Source organism: Phasianus colchicus, chromosome 4 (assembly GCF_987193195.1).
Source record: "Phasianus colchicus chromosome 4, bPhaCol1.hap1.1, whole genome shotgun sequence".
In the NCBI taxonomy this organism is placed as follows: domain Eukaryota; kingdom Metazoa; phylum Chordata; class Aves; order Galliformes; family Phasianidae; genus Phasianus; species Phasianus colchicus.
In genome coordinates this window covers 12,116,235-12,135,476 of record NC_143439.1, presented here as the reverse complement: position 1 = coordinate 12,135,476, position 19,242 = coordinate 12,116,235, and the positions used below count along the sequence as shown (strand labels likewise).

General features: G+C 38.7%; 1 long non-coding RNA gene across 3 annotated transcripts in view; it reads right to left on the bottom strand.

Annotated features, from left to right (window-relative positions):
- The window catches only part of LOC149918056 (uncharacterized), a 46,126-nt gene that overhangs the window by 6,124 nt on the left and 20,760 nt on the right, over positions 1-19,242 (bottom strand). The window contains exons 2-4 of one of the 3 annotated variants that reach the window (XR_016466327.1): positions 18,843-19,070; positions 12,875-12,974; positions 6,461-7,667 (exon numbers count right to left, since the gene is read on the bottom strand). This is a non-coding gene — a long non-coding RNA (uncharacterized LOC149918056). Of the gene's footprint in view, positions 1-6,460; positions 7,668-12,874; positions 12,975-18,092; positions 18,350-18,842; positions 19,071-19,242 lie in introns of those variants that run through there. The other 2 variants (XR_016466328.1, XR_016466329.1) reach the window with 2 other exon arrangements.

The following is a 19,242-nucleotide window of genomic DNA, read 5'->3' as shown; positions in this document are numbered from 1 at the left end:
CTGCTGTTTCTGGCAAACTGTAGTTCCATGTACCAGTGCTACCACCACTCTGATGTGATGATGGCATGTGCTCTTCTACAGAACTTCTGCACCACTGTTAATTGCTACAAACATGCATATATTTTGGTTACTAACATATGATCTTAGAGAGTTTATAAGTGGAAAAAGTTGAGGTTTGAAGAGGGAGATGCCTGAAGCAGACTGTCATTGGATGAATGCTCCATTTCAGAGGTCAGGGAGCAAAACAAGATGAAATTAGCTAAAGGGAACCTAGAAAAGAGGAGATATAACACTAGAGTTGTGTTCTTTATGACTTATAAATATATATATGGCATATAAGAACTACATGATATGCTTTTTTTTTCTATTTTTGAAGGGATGCTTTTTCTGTTTAACTTCTCATGATACAAACCTATTTATAAAATGTGGGTGACAAAAATGTTTATACAATAAATACAACCACCTAATTAATTGCAAGCAATTTATATAGTCTAACAAGCACCTGGACCTCTAACTTGACAGCTTCCTATTTTTATTTTTTTTTATTTTTAACAATTAGATGTAAAATTTTAATTCGAAAGCTGCAATAACATGCTGTCTACACAGAACTATTAAGGTTATACAAAGCTACTAGCTTACAAAATGTCTTTGGCAACAGAGCAGAGCCTTTTAACAATTAAGTGGCTGTGATTGTTCAAAAGGCATTTCTTAGGGAATGTAAAATCTCCAATTTTGTTTGTCTTATGTCTGTAATTTCACTCTACACACTTTCTCCTGAATGGTTATTAGGCTTTCTTCTGGGCATCACATTCAGTGGGACAGAGGTATGATACTGTGCTGTGACAAAATGCTATGCACTAGAGAGTTGTTTAGACCCCAACAGACTGTTATTTCTAACCACTATTTTATTTTGCTTCAGAAAAATGATAAACAGGATGAGAAACGTCAAGGAACAACAAGAAAGATGATCAAGGAATGAGAAGAGAGATGAACAAATTTGTTCCTAATTGGCTTAGCCATCATCCACATTGACTTCAAGAAGCAAATAAAACTTGAATCTAGCTTTTGTAAGCAGTGCAAAATTTGCAATCCCTTTTAAATCAGAGAAATAGTATGTTAATACTGAGGGAAAGACCAAGAGTCCAAGTATTTCCAAAGTAAAAAATCAAATATTCTGGAACCATGTGAATAAATAAAAAGAAGAAAAAAAAAAAAAAGCAGCAGCAAAAGTCATCTTAAAAATAGGACAAAGACCTTTGACAAGCAACTGTTAATATATGGAAAAGAAATAAATCTTGAACATACCACATTCTGTGATCTAGAAGACTAAAATAACATTTGGAGAGTCATGAATCAATATGAAACATTTGAAAATTGTTGGCTTTCCCCCAAACATATCCCAAACGACATATTGTGGGAATAGTCTTTGCACAAAATATTCTAGCTGTCATACAGTTGGTAACTTCCCATGAAGCTGTAGTTCAAACATTACTGTAAATACAGTATGTTTAACAAATTTATTTTAAAAAAAATCTCTTTCAAGAAAACAAAGGCAACATTCTGTAAGAATACTCAAAACCAGCTTCCCGTGCTTTTTTGAGGCTCAGAAGACCAGATGTACATGTGTACAACAGTACCTCAAACTTGAATATACATCTGCCATAGCGAGCATCATCCTCACTGACTTACACTGAACCAGATTTTAGTGCTTTTTGGGGGGAGTAAATGCTTTTTTAAGCAAAGATGCAATAACCAGCAAACTTTACTAACATGAGATGCTTTCTTTTATGTGAAATGAAATGCATTGCTTGTCTTTGAAACCTCTCCTTCCATTTTCCTTCCATATACAGATCCTCTATCTACCCCCTCATCCCTATTTTTAAGCCTGTTTTTAATTGTTTTTCTCTAATCTTCCCCCCACATACACAAACCACCCATATGCAGCATGCAAATCCACTATGGTAAGCACATGTCAGGAATTCGCCAGCGTTGAATTTGCTGAATCTTTAAAAGCAGTCAAAATGAGCAGGTCTGGAGGCCTGATGTCAGAAAAAGTAGTTGCACAAGTACGCCCTATTCACAAAAATAATTTCAAATGTTGCAGAATAGGTTGCCAGTCCACTGAGGCAAAACATATGTTACTTCTGCTGCTGCCCATCGTTTCATGAAAGAGGCTGCCACTTTGGCTTATGCTCAGTAATACCTTGCTCCCCAGGTAGTCCTATTGAAAACTGTGAGACAACGCAGCAAATAGTATTCTCAGTATTAACAGCACCAGCAAGCTTGTCCCATTGTCAATCATCTATAATCTGTGCTTTTATTTAAAATAGTATGAAGAACTGATATGTATAGTGACAGTTTCCAGCCCTGGTGCAGTAGGCCATTGGGCTGTAAAGGGATTTAGTGCTCCAAATGCTGCAACAAATCTTGTAACTGCCCAATTATCACTTGATGGCCACCACTCTCTGGCACCCTAGGGGCCATGTCATTGAAGATAAGCTCTGTTTATGTTAACTTGGTGTCAGGATGTACAGCATATGTCTGTGAAGCTGGATGAGTGCCCTTTTGCAGGATGTTCTGTACATTCACATTGCTCAGCCAAGAGCCCTGAAGGTGTTGAAAAAGAAGAAAAGGCCTTTCATAGAAAGCTTAATCCAATTAAAGCATATTAATGAAGGTTAGGATCATCCGTCACATTATCCAGACACATCCTTTCATGCATCATCATCTGATTACAAAGTCTGATTTTCTTTTAAGGCTTTTCATCTTCACCAAGAAAATGTGATGGGAAATTCAACACTTAAAATACAGAAGGCTTAGATGGGATTTCTATTTCTTTCTTTCTTTTTTTTTTTTCCTCTCTCTCCCTGGGAGAAATATGATGCTTATTTTAAAACAGTGGTATGTCTCAACAGCTGGTACAAACTGGCATGTATCTAGCACAGCCTAGAGAGCTACCCTAAGTAACACCTCCCAGATTTGTGTTTGAGGGAATCCAAAATCTTAACACAGAAAAGTAAAGAAAGGGGAGAGAGAGAGAAAGACTGAAACATGATACACTGCAAATGAATAAAGGATTTGGGGCTCTGCTGCTGCAAGAGTTGTATCAGGCTAGATTTCTCTGATAGCAGTAAGTGCACCTTCCCATCATCACCATGTTAAACAATTTGAACAGCTGTAAGGGAGAGGTTTGCCTCCTTGATCAGAAAAGAGGAAAAAGGCATATTGTATACAACACTCTTCATGATGCTACAGCAAGGCAGAGACAAGAAGATGAGAGCTTGCACAGCAACTGAGAAATTTCTCTGTTCAGGAGCACCTGTAGGCACAGTGAAGCAGCACTACCTTCCACCGTGTTCCTCAGAGCAGTTGGAGACAAATCCCTATGCTAAAAAGACTGACTCTAGAACTAGGAGGGTTCCAGTTTCCAAAACCTGTGCAGCAGCTAAATCCATTAAAGATTATCATGATGAGGATCCTATTAAAGAGAGAAAAAAGAGGAAGAAAAACAAAACAAAACAAAACCAAGTAATTCAATAATAACACAATAATGCCTTCAAAATAAGCGTTGGTCTCAGAATTACCCCCACGATGCAACTATGACAATTTCTGATTCTCAGCCCTTCACATAGTCACAGCTAACACTCTGCAGAGAGCTCTAGTATTGTAACACAGCTGGTATGAAAATATTCTAGCACCATGTAAGTGCAAATGCCAGTTCCTCATGTCATCCAGCAGTGAATCTGCATAGGTTAACCTTGCATGTAAGTCCTATTGCCTAAGGAATCACCCTCAGGAGGTGTTCTGCTTCCTTGCACTCCCTTTCCATACGCTACAGAGAGAAAATAGAGGATATTACAACAATCCCATCCCTCTCCCTCAACCTTCAGCTGGCCTTTGTGTCTTTCTGGATTTGGAGCTACTGCTTCAAACTGCATGGAGGCTCAGGCAGGCAAAATAATACGTACATTTTTTGCTTTTCCTCAAAACAGGGATAGTGTTTGTTTTCTTTTTTGCATGCTTGTTTTTGTTGTTACAGTTTTTTTGCTTAGTTTCTGAAGAAATCACAAAATGCCACATGAGTGTGGTGCCCACTGTTGGCTTAGTCCAATTGCTGTTGTCACTCTCTAAGCGCATATGCTGAAATTTGTGCAATCTGTACTCTGATATTTACAGTACTGAGAGTCCGAAACAAAAAGGCAAGCAGCCAGACCTGCTGGGCCTCTGACAGAATTACTGAAAGGCTGGAAGGATTAATGAAATAGGTAGGGGAGAATTTGCTCATTAGCATTCAAGGAACATCTAGAGCCTAGAAGGAATGTTAGGTTTTTACCAGATATCTTCTTTGGGGTTTATTAAGCTAGCTGTGTACTTCATGCAAAGAAAGCAACGCAGTGTGCATGACTGGTGTTCTTAATTTCTCAGCTACATTTAACATATTATTGAGGAGCATATTGAGCCCTGCTGAGGATTACATACTTCTGTGAAAATTTGACATAGAATTTGACAGAACAGGCCTCATCTTACATTAATTTGATATCTCACAAGCCCTGAAATTTATGTTATTTAAAATAAAAGCCAAAAACAACTTATCTCAGCCTTGCTCCTTAGAAGCATGGTGAGGGGACCTACCTCCAATTTTCAAAGTTAAAACATGACAGTACTTTCAGCTAAGGAGATGGTTGATGGAAAGCTAAAATGTAAGAAGAGATATGAAGCAAACTGTGTTGTTTCTCCCTTCTTCCTACTTCTCATATGTCAAGCTAGAGCAGGTACTGCTGCCATACCATGGCACCATTGTGCATGCAGATGCCATCTCAACAAAACCACCACCACTAACCTACTGTACAAATGTTGACAAACATTTGCCTGTAAGCAGATGCAACTCCTACAGCTGATTCAGCAACTGGATCACCCTATAAAGCTTAATCCACTTTTCCTAAGCACTGTCTTCCTTTTTCATCATGTTTCAAGTTCAGGCAGAGGTCAAAGCCAGTATCAACTTGCCTCCCAGAGCACTTGGGCACAAGGTAAAAATACTTAGCATGTCAAGGTCAGCCTAATTTAACATTCAATATACAGTACACCAATAGACGTTTAGGAATCTATAGGCAACCTGCTGTGTACATTCTCTCTATAGTTGAGATCAGTGAGAACTGAGCAACAACAAAATCATTTCACGATTAGCAGTTAGTTATTCTGCAGGGATGCACACATGCTCTCTTAAGGCCTTCAGTGGTAAGTCAGTGTCCTGATGCACAACCTCACATTAGCATTCATTTAGAAAATATAGATTTGGCACAAGTGTGCCTCACTCAACTTGTGGATTCAGATAGCCTTAAACTTTGGGAAAGTTCACATCCTATTATAATCCCTTTCTAGTGTTATCCTGTTTCCAGTTATCACTAGTCACATTAATCACTGCACAAACATAATTGTTAAATTGTCATTTTATAAAAGAAAAAGACTGCCCTTGTGACAGGCTTACATTTCCATGTACCCTGTTTTATACCAGTAGTAGCAGACTTGACAAAGAGTATGTGACCTGATTTCCCAGATGTCTGTAAATGTACTTGGCATTGAATTTTAAATCTGACTGAATTCAAAGCTCTTCATATAAAACACAACTCAAGTTAACTTTTATCTCTTTTCTTCTTTCTGTCTCTCAGCAGCTGTTCTTCTTTTATTATTTCATGTGCTATATTCAATATGCAAAGTTTCCTTGTTTGTTAGAGTGCATTACACTTTCTAATGCATCTGTCATGTTGGAAAACAGGAAAGTAGCATAAAGCCTCTCTTGTGATTTCTTTTTTTTCTTTCTTTCTTTTTTTTTTTTTTTTTTTTTCCAGTTAATGGAAAGCTTAGTTAGAAGAGGAGGAAAAAAAAAAAAAAAAAAAAAAACAATGAAAGGAAATTTGCCTCTAAGCATCTACAGAGCTTAGAAAAGGGTTCTTCAGCTTTATGAAACTTTAAAAAAGTAAAATACCAGCGAATTTAATGCTTATAAATGACAAAACATGAATGGCTCTGGGAATTCTCCTTAAAAGGATGATTTTGAAGCTAAGACACAGCAGACCTGGATTCTGTTCTACATATACCAGCGGCTTTACTGGTTAACCTCTCAGGCTATGCAAGTCCTGGGGATATTTAGAGAAACAATCCACATCAGCATCTGATCCAACATGGGATCTTACAGAAGAGGTTTTTATGTAAAACAGCTAGACTTGATTTCACTCTTTAGTTAATTCTGCAAAAACTGAGCCAAATCAAATTCATACACAGCCCAGTCCTGCCTCAGAAGTCTTTTCCAACCTAGAGCTTCCTAAAATATAAATCTTCTGAGCAGACAGACGAGCATGATTGGATGTAGGCATTTCTTCTCCATAGTCAGAATTACTGTGTTCTGGGAGAAGTCCAGCCCAGGTGCCATGAAATTAGCAAGCAGGCTAATTCACCCTTCCTCAGCCCCAGCAGCAAAAGTTCATTGACAGATTTCTGTACTGACTCTGGACCACATCTTATAGTATTCAGCATCTCCACAATACATCGCACAACACTGAGTAGCTTTCACAAGTATCTACAGTACAAGGCATTCTCAGCAGTAAACAAAATCAAACAATGTCATCAGTGGGCATTTAAATTAGCATTAGGTATATCACTGGTTGTTGGGGCACACGTGAACTATGTTCACATGTAAATAGCTCATATATATGTGCATATATATATATGGACTGCTATGAACACACATGAATTTTTTTGTACATTTTTTGAAAACTTGCCTCAGCATGAATCAACTGCAAAATGTTTTGGTTTTCTTTTTTCCTTTACAGTAATATTCACAGAACTACACGTACTCATTTCTACAAATGGGAGTTGCTTATTTGGTAGGAGCAAAATAACAACAGAAGACATCATTATTTTAAGCTAGAGAGCATGTAACGCCAACTGACTCATAAATATCCACCGTCAATGGAAGTAAACCAGAACATGCTAAACCTCGGTTCCAAGAGCACATCTGCAACCAAAACAACACAATTCCACAAGCATGTGCTCACAAATACACTCGCATTCTTGACAAATATTCTGGCAAGTTTTGCTTATTCCTTCTGATTTCAACAAAACATCACCAGGACCAAATTCTCGGCAACTCCGTCTGGCGCCTCAGCCTGGGCTTCTGCTGCAGGAGCCAGGCAACGTGCTGCAAAGTGCAGACCCAGATTCTTTCACAGTGATTTTTCAAAGATTGGATCTTTGTTTTGCAGCAGAGTGGTAACAGATCTAACATTATTGTCTCTGAAACAGCATAGTTTTTCCACACGTCGCTACTTCAAGTCCAAATATTCCCATTGGTTTCCAGATTGTGCATGATTTTTTCCTCAGTTTCTTTGGGCATCTACAAGAAAAACAGGCTCTCCAGACTAGGTTACAACACAGATGTTGTCTGAGTTGATTCAAAGTTTAGTGCTGACGGTACCTAGCGACGCTGAGCAACTCAGCTACAATTCTGGCTGGTCTCTGCAGTGTGGTCTTACTCAACAAACAGTAATTCTGTTGAAACTGGGTCAGAGTGAGCTGTTCTGTAGCCCTCTGTGTGACTTGCCTTTTTTTAAAAGCACAGGGGATTCTCATCTCTGGGCCCAGTCAAGGCATATTCCCTGCAGGACGTGCTGAAAAGACAGCGGCCAAAGAGTCACACGTAAGCCAAAAGCACAACATAACCTTTAAACACACTGCAGCATCGTGGTAAGTCAAAATGTGAACTTGGTACTCACCTCATAATTTCTTTTTTCTTGTTACCATTCTGCTTGGTGTTTCACACTGTTACCTGCATATTCTGTAAATATTTTTTCATTTCCCAAGCTATCTACACAATAACATTTTCAAACAATCTGATGTCACAATTTGAAAAGTTATTTGAATGCCTTAAATCATTTCAAATCTCTAGTCACCTCTTAAATTTAAATCTGAATGACTCAAAACTAGATCTACAGTTGGGAAGTCTGCACTAAACGTGATCTTCACTTTATATGGTTGCCTAACCAATATTGCAGCATATCGTGAAGTTGTAGCTAAGACTAGATTTCAGAGAGCCAGCACTCTGAGCTAGAAATTACTTGGGCAATTAAGATGGAAATACACAAACATAAAAAAGAAAAGGGCTGAGGAAAGGGATGGAATAAGTTTCATTTCTCTTCTCAAGTGCCAAACATGATGTTTTCCACTGCAGAGAAATACATATCTCTTTGTAGAAAGATCAGCCATAACTTCTCCCCGGGATCTGGAGGCGCTTATAAAGACAGCAGGGAGCTCACCAGCTTTTAATTCACTCTTCCAGTAACAGATAGGAGGGATCCACATCCAAGCTCTCTCTTTGCCTAAGCCCAAGCACTTGAGAATAATGATTCTGACATTGCTTTCTCCTACAACAAAGAAAATCAACTGGAAAAAGAAAACTTAAGAGTAAGCATGCTTCCATTTTCTAAGGCTAAAGTTCCTAGCTCTGTCTCATGAGTCATTTTTTGGCTTGCAAAACTATTCAGTGATTTTTGTGTCAATAAGTGAAAAAGAAGGGGAAAATACAAGCTCCAAATTAATGTTCCTTGAATTTTCCTTGGACAGTCCAGTCAGACTTTAATGAATATAGAGAGAAAGCAGGTACTGACTGCAGCAAAGACTACCATGAACAACTTTTCTCATTCAGATACATCATAAACATTGGATCTATGTAAAGTGCCCAGTCCTTAATCCACCAAATATTTAATTATTCATGTGAAAGAAAAACCATTTCAATAGGAGTGGTTCGGCAAGCTCCAAGCTAATGACCACGAATGGACTTATACCTGAGTTATTCCAGAGAAGATAGGAGCTCAAATCCCCTCTAAGCAAGTATTCAAACCACCATTAGAGGGCTGGTTTTCTGCAAAGTCTCTCTGGGTGATGTCCTTGCTCAGACATTATCAATATGTCTCAGTGCCTTCCGAATCAGGTCTGCCTGGTACACTCTTGGAGGTAAAAAATTACCCAACCCAGACCACAGTCTTCTGCCCAGGTCAGGATACAATGAGACTGAGTACTTTAGAGCACTGTCATGATCATCCTTCACTTTGTCTTGTGGGTTCCTCCTCTTCCTTCTACAGAAGTAGGAGATACACCAGGTGGACAAAGCTGAGACTGAACATGGCTTGCACAGTGCTAGCCCTGATATGACTTTGCAGACCATAACATGATCGTCAGGTCTGATCTAAAGGTTTCCCTTTTTGTTCAAAGCCATATAAGGAAAAAACCATGCTCCCTGTGATATATCAGCACCAGCAAGCAGCAAAGAGGGCATAGATAAATATTATACAGTTAGTTTCTGAGGCTGCTTAGGTTTGCGAAAAGCTGCTGTCACTACTGTGCAAGTATTCACCTTGCAGCATATCTTCTGCTGTTTAGAGACCATAACAGAAGCACTAAAAATAATAAATAGATTTCAGAACAAAAAGCAGTGCTTGAAACACAGTTTCATCGGTTCTGCAGTATATTTTACAAAAATTCTTTACAAAATTATGTTTTAGCACTGAAGCATCATCTTCTTCCAAATTCCTGCTTACATTTGGGGGCAGGGATAAGGGTTTAAATCTCTGTTAATATCCCAAACACAGCAGCTCTATGCCTGAGAGGACTGGAAAGGGGTAAAAAAGAAATGCAAGACTTTTGTTAAAATAGTAGAGGTAGTAGAAATGAAGAGAGATTGGAAGAGCGAAGAGTGGAAAGAAAGGTTGCAGGAGAGAGAAGTGGGGAGAATATTTTAGAGGTAGGAAAGGATGATAGCTTTTTTCATGCATCTGTCTAGAAAGTGATGAGCAGATGGAAGGTTTACAACATGTGGCATTTAAAGAGAAAGTCAATGTTTAACAGAAGTTCTTCTGTCTTTTAGAATATTGATTTTTGAAAATAAACACCCTTTAAAGAGCACACACATGAAAAACACTCAAAAGCAAGTTAGCTGAGGTTCTGGGTTTTAGCATACTAAGCAGCTGTCTCAAATGAGGCTGCCAGCTGCCACAAGTGCAGATATATACCTTAAAGAGGTAGAAATTGAGGAATAGTTGTCCTCAGTTGTTCAGGTCATATGATTTTCATAACTTAATTTAACCTTAAAAGTCCTTCTGCAATTCCCATGGGTCATGGGAACATTAGATGCATAGGAAAATCCAGTATGAGGTTTACTTTTCAGGGCTACAGGCAGGAAGCGGTCTCTAATGCTCTCTACTTAGGATCTGATGCTGCTGAAATGAGCAGGACATGCTACAGTGGTGTTCAGACAAGAAATGAACCAGCCACAAAAAACATTCCATGCCTCCTGCCCTTTCACAAGCAACACTGCAGGCATGGAGCACATGCCACTTCACTGTAACACTTGTGCACCTGCATTTCATGCCTTTCTCCTGAGACACAAAAAATGAAACAGAACTGCAAAAAGCTATCATCCAGGATAAAGTGTATGTAGGGTGCTTCATAGCTCATCTGTGCTTATAACAGCTCTCTAGGCTGCAATGGTTGCTCTCTTAATAGTGTGACTGCACGTATATGTAAGCGTTTAACAGATCAAGGCACAGGAGAAACACAGTACAGTTATCTGTTTTTACAGGAAAATACATGTTTCTATATGTACACATTTTTCAGATGTTACTGATTTCATGATACAGAGGACTAGCTAGAAAGTTTCAGTCCTCTGCAGAATATAATGATGAATTAACTTGATGTCCAAAGTTTCCAAATGATGCACCAAATACTTATTCAAGCCTGTTAAATGTTGTGACTATGACCAGAGTTGGTACTCCGTTCCCAAAAAAAGAGGATTTTGCTGCCATCTTGGAAATGAATTCTATAATACTTTTCAAAATAGTTTCAGTTGTCTTTTTTTTCATAGCAATATTTAAACTGTGTGCTGTCTCTGCACGTCAAGGCAGTGTGGCCTAAACCACCACATATTAATTAGCAGATATTAAAGGAGTGATATCTCAAAAACCCCTTTCAGAAGGGAAATTTCTTTTTCTGCTCCTTTCCTTAATCTGAAGGATATGCTTCTTAGAAATGGAAAAAACACACGTGTGGAAAACTATAACAGGAAACTTGGACACAACAGAAGGTCATCTTTGAAAAACTCTTAAATTGCATGCTATAGAAGGTCAACCAGTGTTATTCACCCCTTGTGTCTGGTTACAAACCTAGAGTTGGTTTGGAAAACCGTAATAAACAAATTTCAATATGTGTCTGGACGGAAAATTAAATGAAAGCTGTGCCATGCAGCCAAAACCATAAATTAAATCCTAAACATTCATGCTCCAAAAGAGTCAACAACCTCAGTCCAGATAAAGGCTAGTTTATTTTATACACTCTGAGAGTTACTCAGATGTCCTAAATTCCATCAAAGCCCCTGAGCATGGTGTTTCCTTTTGACTAAATGTTTTTGAAAGCCTGAAGCTAGCCAAGAGAAAACACCAAGCACAAAGACTCATGGAATTCTGGCTGCATTAATAAGCCCTAAACGATAAAGGTCTTTTCCCTTCCAAAATTTTTCCCCTGAGTAAAGCTACCTTACCCAAAGCTCCTGCCAAGAGGCTCAATATCTCTAAGTGGAAAGGAATTATTAAAAAAATGGGAGGACTGACAGTCGTCCCACAGGGTCTCAGGCTTTCCTTACAAATAAAGGAAACAAATCCTTGCCGAGTACAGTGTACAAAAGCCAGCAGTGTATAGTTCAGTGGAGCAAGGAGTACTGTTTATTCACAAGTCACAAGTACATATCCCCAAAAGAACTGCATGATGAGGAGTATATGAACTTGAGTCAGCCGAACTGTTTCTTTCTACTTAGCAACTTGCGTTCTATGTAATTTCTTGAATCTCAAAAACTTTCTTTGAAAAGTGATGTGGAACTAACAGAGCAGCTGCGGAATACTGCTGTTATGTACCTGGTTCATTGCACAGGCCACTGTAGAAAGCATGTGATGAGAAATAGACCCTCCATCTCTAAAACAAAATAAAATAAAAATAAAAAAGCCAGAATCACTCGGTGATAACTAGGCATGGTTTAGCATTACGAACCATTTTTGAAGATGATTTGAGCAAGCTACAAAAGCTCAGAGCTGCAGCCACAGCAGCTCTCTGCTTCTGGACAAAGAATTTCTGATTTCTTTCAGTGTTCCTCAGCAGCTGGCCACATACAGGGCAGCTTACTCTGAAGCCATCTGATTTTCTTCTATGCCTGTATTTAGAAAACTCAATTCTCTAAACACAGATGTTTGACTTTTTTTTTTTATTATTATTACAAGGTATCACCTAATTTTATAGTATTAAAAACAACACTAAAATCTACTCGTTTATTAATTTCACTAAGCGTTCTGCTCTCCCCCTCCTCCTCTCCTAATGACCTGGAGCTGTGAACAGGCTGTTGTTCTGACACTATAGGGTATGAATGGCCTGTTAGTATTCAAAGTTAGTGCAGACACTGGTTGTTTGGCACCCCTGAATTTATGCCCATCTGTCAACGTGGTTTTGTTCCCACTCAAACAGTCATACGTCAGTTGCAAAAGTACTGGCACCAGGTGTAAGTTTAGAGTAGACGCTGCTAGAGTGTAAAGAAGAGTTTTGCTTTGCAAGAAGCTTCTATGATAGCAAGTAATCAAAACATATGGAGATTACAGACTCAGATTTGTTGACACTTTGAGGCATAATGCCACAAACAAACACTTTTATCCTTAAAATGTTTCACGTGCTGAGAATTTACATTTGAAAAGCCTAATTAAGGGACAATATCGTCCCAGTCAAGAACATAAGCAACCTCTACAAATTCAGTGGATATCCTTTTGAAGTGAGCTGAAAAATGTACCTTTACATAAGGCTTCATTTTGTGAGCGGAAGGCTGGTGTTTCTTCCTCCTTTAAACGAGCTGGAAGCATTCAAATAGGCAGAGGCTAAGGAAAGTCATCCTGTGAAAAAAAAAAAAAAAAAAAAAGAAAAAGCAAGTTTTGCTTTGGGGGAACAACATTTTCTTTATTCTGAACATATATTCAGTAGCAAGAAGGCAGCTTACTCCTTTGACAATAAGCAATTTGAAACTTTTCTAAAACTGTGAATCACATTTAGAGATTAAGGACATGAACATGTGTTTGTTAGGTACTCAGTGCATTGGAAAGATCGTCTAAGAGATTCAGCCTAATAAGAAGCATTCCAGTTTGAACTCTAGCAGAAGTCTTATTTCTGTCCCTCTCCAGTTACTCAAGTAAGTAAACCTTCTCACTGCATCCTACTATCAGGGGACTAGGGTCTCTAATGAAAAAAGGCTTGCCCCTTAAATATCCTGAGACATGATGAAGCAGAAACAGAAGGCCAATGGGACTTAGTTGAACCGCAGAAAAATGACAGAAACAGATAAAAATTGGAAAGGTTGAATGTAGCACACTCCAGTCATGCCTTGGGTACACTGAAAGGAAAAGGTACGCTGCTGTGTCAAAAGGACACAGGAGTTCAAAACATATCTGATAGATTGGCTCCAGCAGTTGGATCTCTCACGATGAGTGTAGCCCTGACTTATGAAATTGGTATCTCCTACCATTTCTTTATGTCCAGTGGACCTTAAGTAGCAATCATTTAGACCGTTGGTCTCACGGAATTGATTTAATCTTTCTCCCCATCTGTACTTTCTGAAACCTCCAGTTTTCTCACTCTATCCATTACAGTTAATGGTAATGAAAATTCCATGGACTTAGCAGTGAGACAAAGAGAGCCTGGGCCTCTTCACTTGAGATCCCTCAAGGGCAATCTGTCTCTGCTTGTGCATGTTACTTGGACTTTGGGGACATGTGCTGCAATGTAGGACTCTTTTCCAGTAAATTTTGGGAAAGACAAAGGGAGTATTGGAGGAGTGCCCTCTTTGACAGCAGGGTGATTATATGAGTGAGTGAAAGCATCACTTTGGTATTAGCTTATACTCTCAAGCAGCAGGATCTGGATAGAAAACATCAAATTTGCAAGAGAGTTTTGTTCATGAATAGGTACCAGGCATAAAGGGAGGCCCAATAAAACTTTGTGCTAAATGTGTAGGGAAAATATAATGAGGAAACATCTTTCTCCCACATCAAGGTAACAACTTGTGAGCTAACAAGTCAGAAACAGATGTTTCGTATCTCACTTTCAGAATGAGCAGCTCCCTAAAACGATTGCTGAGTTTTGTCATCTTTGGTGTTCTGCTCAAAGCCAACCATTTAGAGACAGAAATAGTTCTGACAGTGGTATGCAGGCTGGAGCTCCCAGCTATGTTCTCTTGCCAGCAATTAAAACATTATGCTTTATATCCCTGTGACAAAAAGAAATAAAAATCCTTTCTTGGCATCTATGTAGTTGCTATTTTCAGTCTTTTACAAGGGTTTTTGTACTGCTTAAGAAAACAGGAAGTTGAAAAAATTCAAATAGAATAGAAGTGTCAGGGTAATTCCATAACATACCCCTTTCATTCACATGATGCTCAATTGCTGAGGATCACCAAACCTTTTCAGTTATGTTAACACAATTTGAAGTCATATTGAGGTGTAATTCCCAACTGTAGCTCTCACATTAAGATGCCTTAACAAAAATGTAGGCAGACTACTCTGGTGTTTGTTGGAAAGAGAAAGTGAGAGAGAGAGAGAGAGAGAGAGAGAGAGGGCAGAGGATGCAATTCCTTCACAGTAAGTGGAAGCATTTCAGAATGAAATAGTACTAGCAGTACATATTAAATTTCATAAGGGGAGTTCTCAGCTCAAATATCCTCTTTAGTCTTTGATTTCATAGCTGAGACTGGCAGAGCAAAACCACTATGAGACCAGATAAATATAAAAGTTTTACTTATTTTAAATTGCATTTTCCCTCTAGCATTCAGCTCCAGACTCTCTGGATTCCTTAAGTACAGACACACTCCTGTATATCTCACTTCATGCATCAGGAAAGCCACTTCTACCTTCCACACTGTCATATTACCAGTTTTCAAAACTGCCTTGCAGTTTGAGTTCTGTTATCTTTTGGCCTCCTCCTCCAAAATCAAAATAAAAGAAATGTCCTCCTGAGTTTTCAGAGAAGGTTAAAAAAAAAAAAAAAAAAAAAAGTCAACTCTGTCTACTTTGCACATCAATTATCTCTAATAAGCTGGCAGACAATTCTCAGCTTTATCATAAAATGTTCAGAGAGAGGTTCAAGGCTAGACAGACCTTTAGTCTTTTATTGACCATATCCCCCTTTGAGACTCCTCAGGGAGTCAGTTGCTTTCCGGCTTTCTTTCCAACACAGAGATGCTGGGAGAGGGCAGTAGGCTTCCTTTCCTCAAGGAGCAGTGCACTATTGCTTGTTTTGGATACACTAGTATTTCCTGGGCCTCCTCCAAAATGTCTCCCTGCCCAAACAGACTGTCAGTGACTGTTCTCAGGACTGCCCAAGTCTTTAGCAGGTTGGTAGCTCAGTATGATACACAATGACCCTTTTCCTAAGCAAGGAAATGCTCCCACATCAAAGTTCTGCCTGTCCACACATTAAAGCTTGTATTTCCCACAACACATTCATTGGTAACCATACTTAATGCATACCTACAAACGCAACAAATGTGTGTGACTCACTATGCATATTGATTAAGATCAGACAAAGATGGGCTGACATTTCAAGATAATAAGTTTGGAACAGAAACTGTCTAAACAGTGAAAAGCAGCAGTTACGATATACAATAGCTGTTGCTATGAACATGCACTGTACTATTAGAAAATAACTTTTTTCCATTCCTTTTTCCTACATCATCACCATACACCTAGGCAATGTCATTTCATTCTCACTATGATTATTTCTTGTGGAGCAGTCCTCACACTTGGCAGAACTACCAAAATAAAAATCCAGAAAACATATGGCTTGATATTCAGCCTTAAGATTTAGTGACACATTTTAACGTACTGCTACAAACAATATAAATATGTACCCAAACAAGTAGACTGTTTAGTGCATCCCATATGCGTATGCTTATATATGCAGAGAGAGAGATACATACCATTGTAGAACTGAGAACTGCCATAGTGGGAGCAGAGGAAAAGAGTGTCTTCTATGCCCATAAGTTGGTACAATCTACAATTTATTTTTCAGGCTTCCAGCTTAATTGTCATAACATATTATCACATTGCTTTAGCCATTATGAAGCCAGCACCCATTGTGTGTGGGAATCTGTCCTGGATGCTGACCATGCGGAGCTTGTGCATTACTATTGTCAGTGGCTATTCCATGATTGACAATACTACAGTTAGTCACCAAATAAGCATGTCTATTTGACAACTTACCTACCTCACATTTGCTCTGTTCTCATTCTGTTTACTACTTGCCCTTGAGAAGCTCCAAAATTATATATGGTTTGGAGCATAACCAGAACCTTAATTTTATTCCTGGCTCTCAAAGATAGAAGATGATAAAGAAGATGTTGACACTATGGCCCTTGCATATATTAGTAGCAGAACTTCCTCCAGCATGCAGAGAAAGCAGGCGTTCAGCACTCAGTTCTCAAGTCCACTCAAGATGCAATGGCAGCACATATCAAGCCTACTGACTGCAAATGTCACCTATGGGGCTCACATGGAAACAGGTCTCAGCTCCCAACAGGTTAGGAAGAACATTGTATAGCTGAAAGACAACAGGGAATCAAGTGATTCATAGACAAGTAAAAGAGGCTTTGTTACGTTTTCCTCCCTTGAATCAGAGTCATGTTTCATGGATGGTGGGAGAGAAGAGCCTCTACAGAGCTTCTGTGGATGACATCCACAGAATTCAAATGTATGCTAAGTTGAATCATTAATATTCATACATCAGTGTTACTGCCAAAAGAAATAATTTTTACAACAAATTTAGCTTACTGCGCTCTGAGCTGTCAAATCTCTACAGGATTTTGAAGCTCACAAGCTTCTTTTAAGCTCAAACTGAATCTGGAAAACAAAACCATCTTTTAACTTTTATGAACATCCATTGTTCTACTCTTTTTTTTCTCCTTTTCCAGACACAATAATCCTGTGGATTCAGCTTTCAATTTTTTCCAGTTCACAATGCTTATGAAGAGGTCAGTCACTACCAGAGCCACCAGGGGATATCCTTTGATGCCCACTTCTTATTTTCAAAGGATTTAAACATATTTTTGGCAGAGAGAAAATACACTGATTACTTTTAGAATATACTGCTTTGTTCACTGCACTCTGTTTTTGACAAAAATATTTTGTTTTTATTACTAGGAACTGCTTGAACCAGGTGATCATTTCAGTGAAAAGACTTAACTCAGCTTTAGTCTTAGCCATGATGTATTTATTATGTTTTACTTCTATCTGGTGAATTGTCTTTTGAGGCTACTTTGTTCTATCCAGGTACCACTGAGATTTATTAGGTTGTTGTTCAAAGTCTGCGCAGAGGACACTAAAATATCACTACGTAAGTCACATGGTAAATTCCCTACATCCCAGCTGTCTGACTCTATCCAATAATATGGGAGCAATACAGCTGCAAAGAAGCCATATCTCACTTTTCTCTAAAAAAGACAAGCTGCAAATCTGTATGTTACTTGTTATACAGAAGAAAGATTAATTACTAAAAGGGAGCAGCATTATCTATTTACAGCTGATGTCTCACAAACCAAGGTGGAAAAATTACTCCTTCCCCCAAACTCTCAAGTTTCCTAGGTATATCTTAAAAGTTAAGATTTTCCTTTGATAAAATACCGTCACAGGAGCAGAGGTGCAGCAAATTGTACTTCAAGGTTAAGAAAAACTGTGAAAACTTGTCTACATTCAAGCCTTGCATGAAGGCTTCCGTACAATTAGATGATGGGAAATATTTTTTTTCCAGAAGTACAAATATATTTCTAAGTAAGCCTTGGATGTTAGTTTTCACACAAAAGTAAGTTCTCAAAATAACCTGACGTTGAAAAGTTTTGATGGCTGAACACAACCATCATGAAAATGAATTTGAAGGTGAAGAATCTTTGGGCGTAATTGCCCCCTAAAACTAGAAATCTCTTATTTATTTCAGTCATCTGTATCAGACTTTCTAATGTGGGAGGATAAGAACGTGGCCTTGAGTCAAAGCAGCTTCCACAACACGGCTACATTTTCGTAACTGATCTGGCTGTGAAACTAAACTGGAATGCCAGTGATGTATTTTCTCTGTAGGCTTACAAACCAGACGAACAGGATCCCACGAAAACTCATTCCCCATTTTCATTTTCAACGAATTTGCAATTTATAACAAAAGATTCTGGACAGCATCACAGGCATATCTGTAGCAGAGATTCATACCAGTACAAATACATGTGTTGTTTGTTCTGTAAAACAAACATAAATCAAATCATGACATGTCATGTTAATAATACTTCAGGAACAAATTGTGAATAGTAAACATTAAACTCCTGAATGTAGACTTGTATCTGTTCTCTGCTTTATACCATAATACCCGGAGCAGAGCAGCTCTGAACCCTACTATGTCTCCACAACGATAAAACCATATTTTTCTTACTCAGTAGATACTAACTCTGTCTGCTTAGAGTATGTTTCGACATCCTGTCATTTGAGAGTGGCACAGAAAAGCAAGCTTGGGCTAAAGAAGCGCTCCATGTCTTCGTGCTTTGGCTGCTTCTAATTCTTTTTAACAAATTAACTGGTATGTCTGTATGGTGCAAAACAGCACCACATAGCAATTCCCACACCGTCCCTCGGCAAACTAGTGCTGAGGAGTGGTATTACTGTAATATAGCACATTTACTTCTGAGAGCTCAGCTGGGGTGCAGAAGAGTGCTACTTGAGTGTAGCATTGCATACCTGGTCAATCAGATGTGTCAGTCCAGATGTATTACCTCAGGTATGACAGCTGTGCCAGGGCTGGCATGCGCATACTGTTCTGGAAGGTGCAGATAAAACCATGACCCCCTGAAGCACCTTCAGTTCCATGTCACTACACATCACTCAAGGGTGGATTTGCAAGCCACAATAGTTAACTCATTAGCTTGCTTCATCCTGCTCTTTCAAAAGAAAATGGTTGTGAAGCACCTGGAAAAAAAAAAAAAAAAAAGCCTCAGTGGTGCAGAAAAAAAAGGGGTAAAAAAAAAGTAGCAAATGCAGAAATATCTTCACCTATCTGAACTGTATGGGCAAAAAGATGTGAGCTAATAGCATGAGTCCAGATCCATGGAATACATTGTATGATGCAGATTGCTCTAAA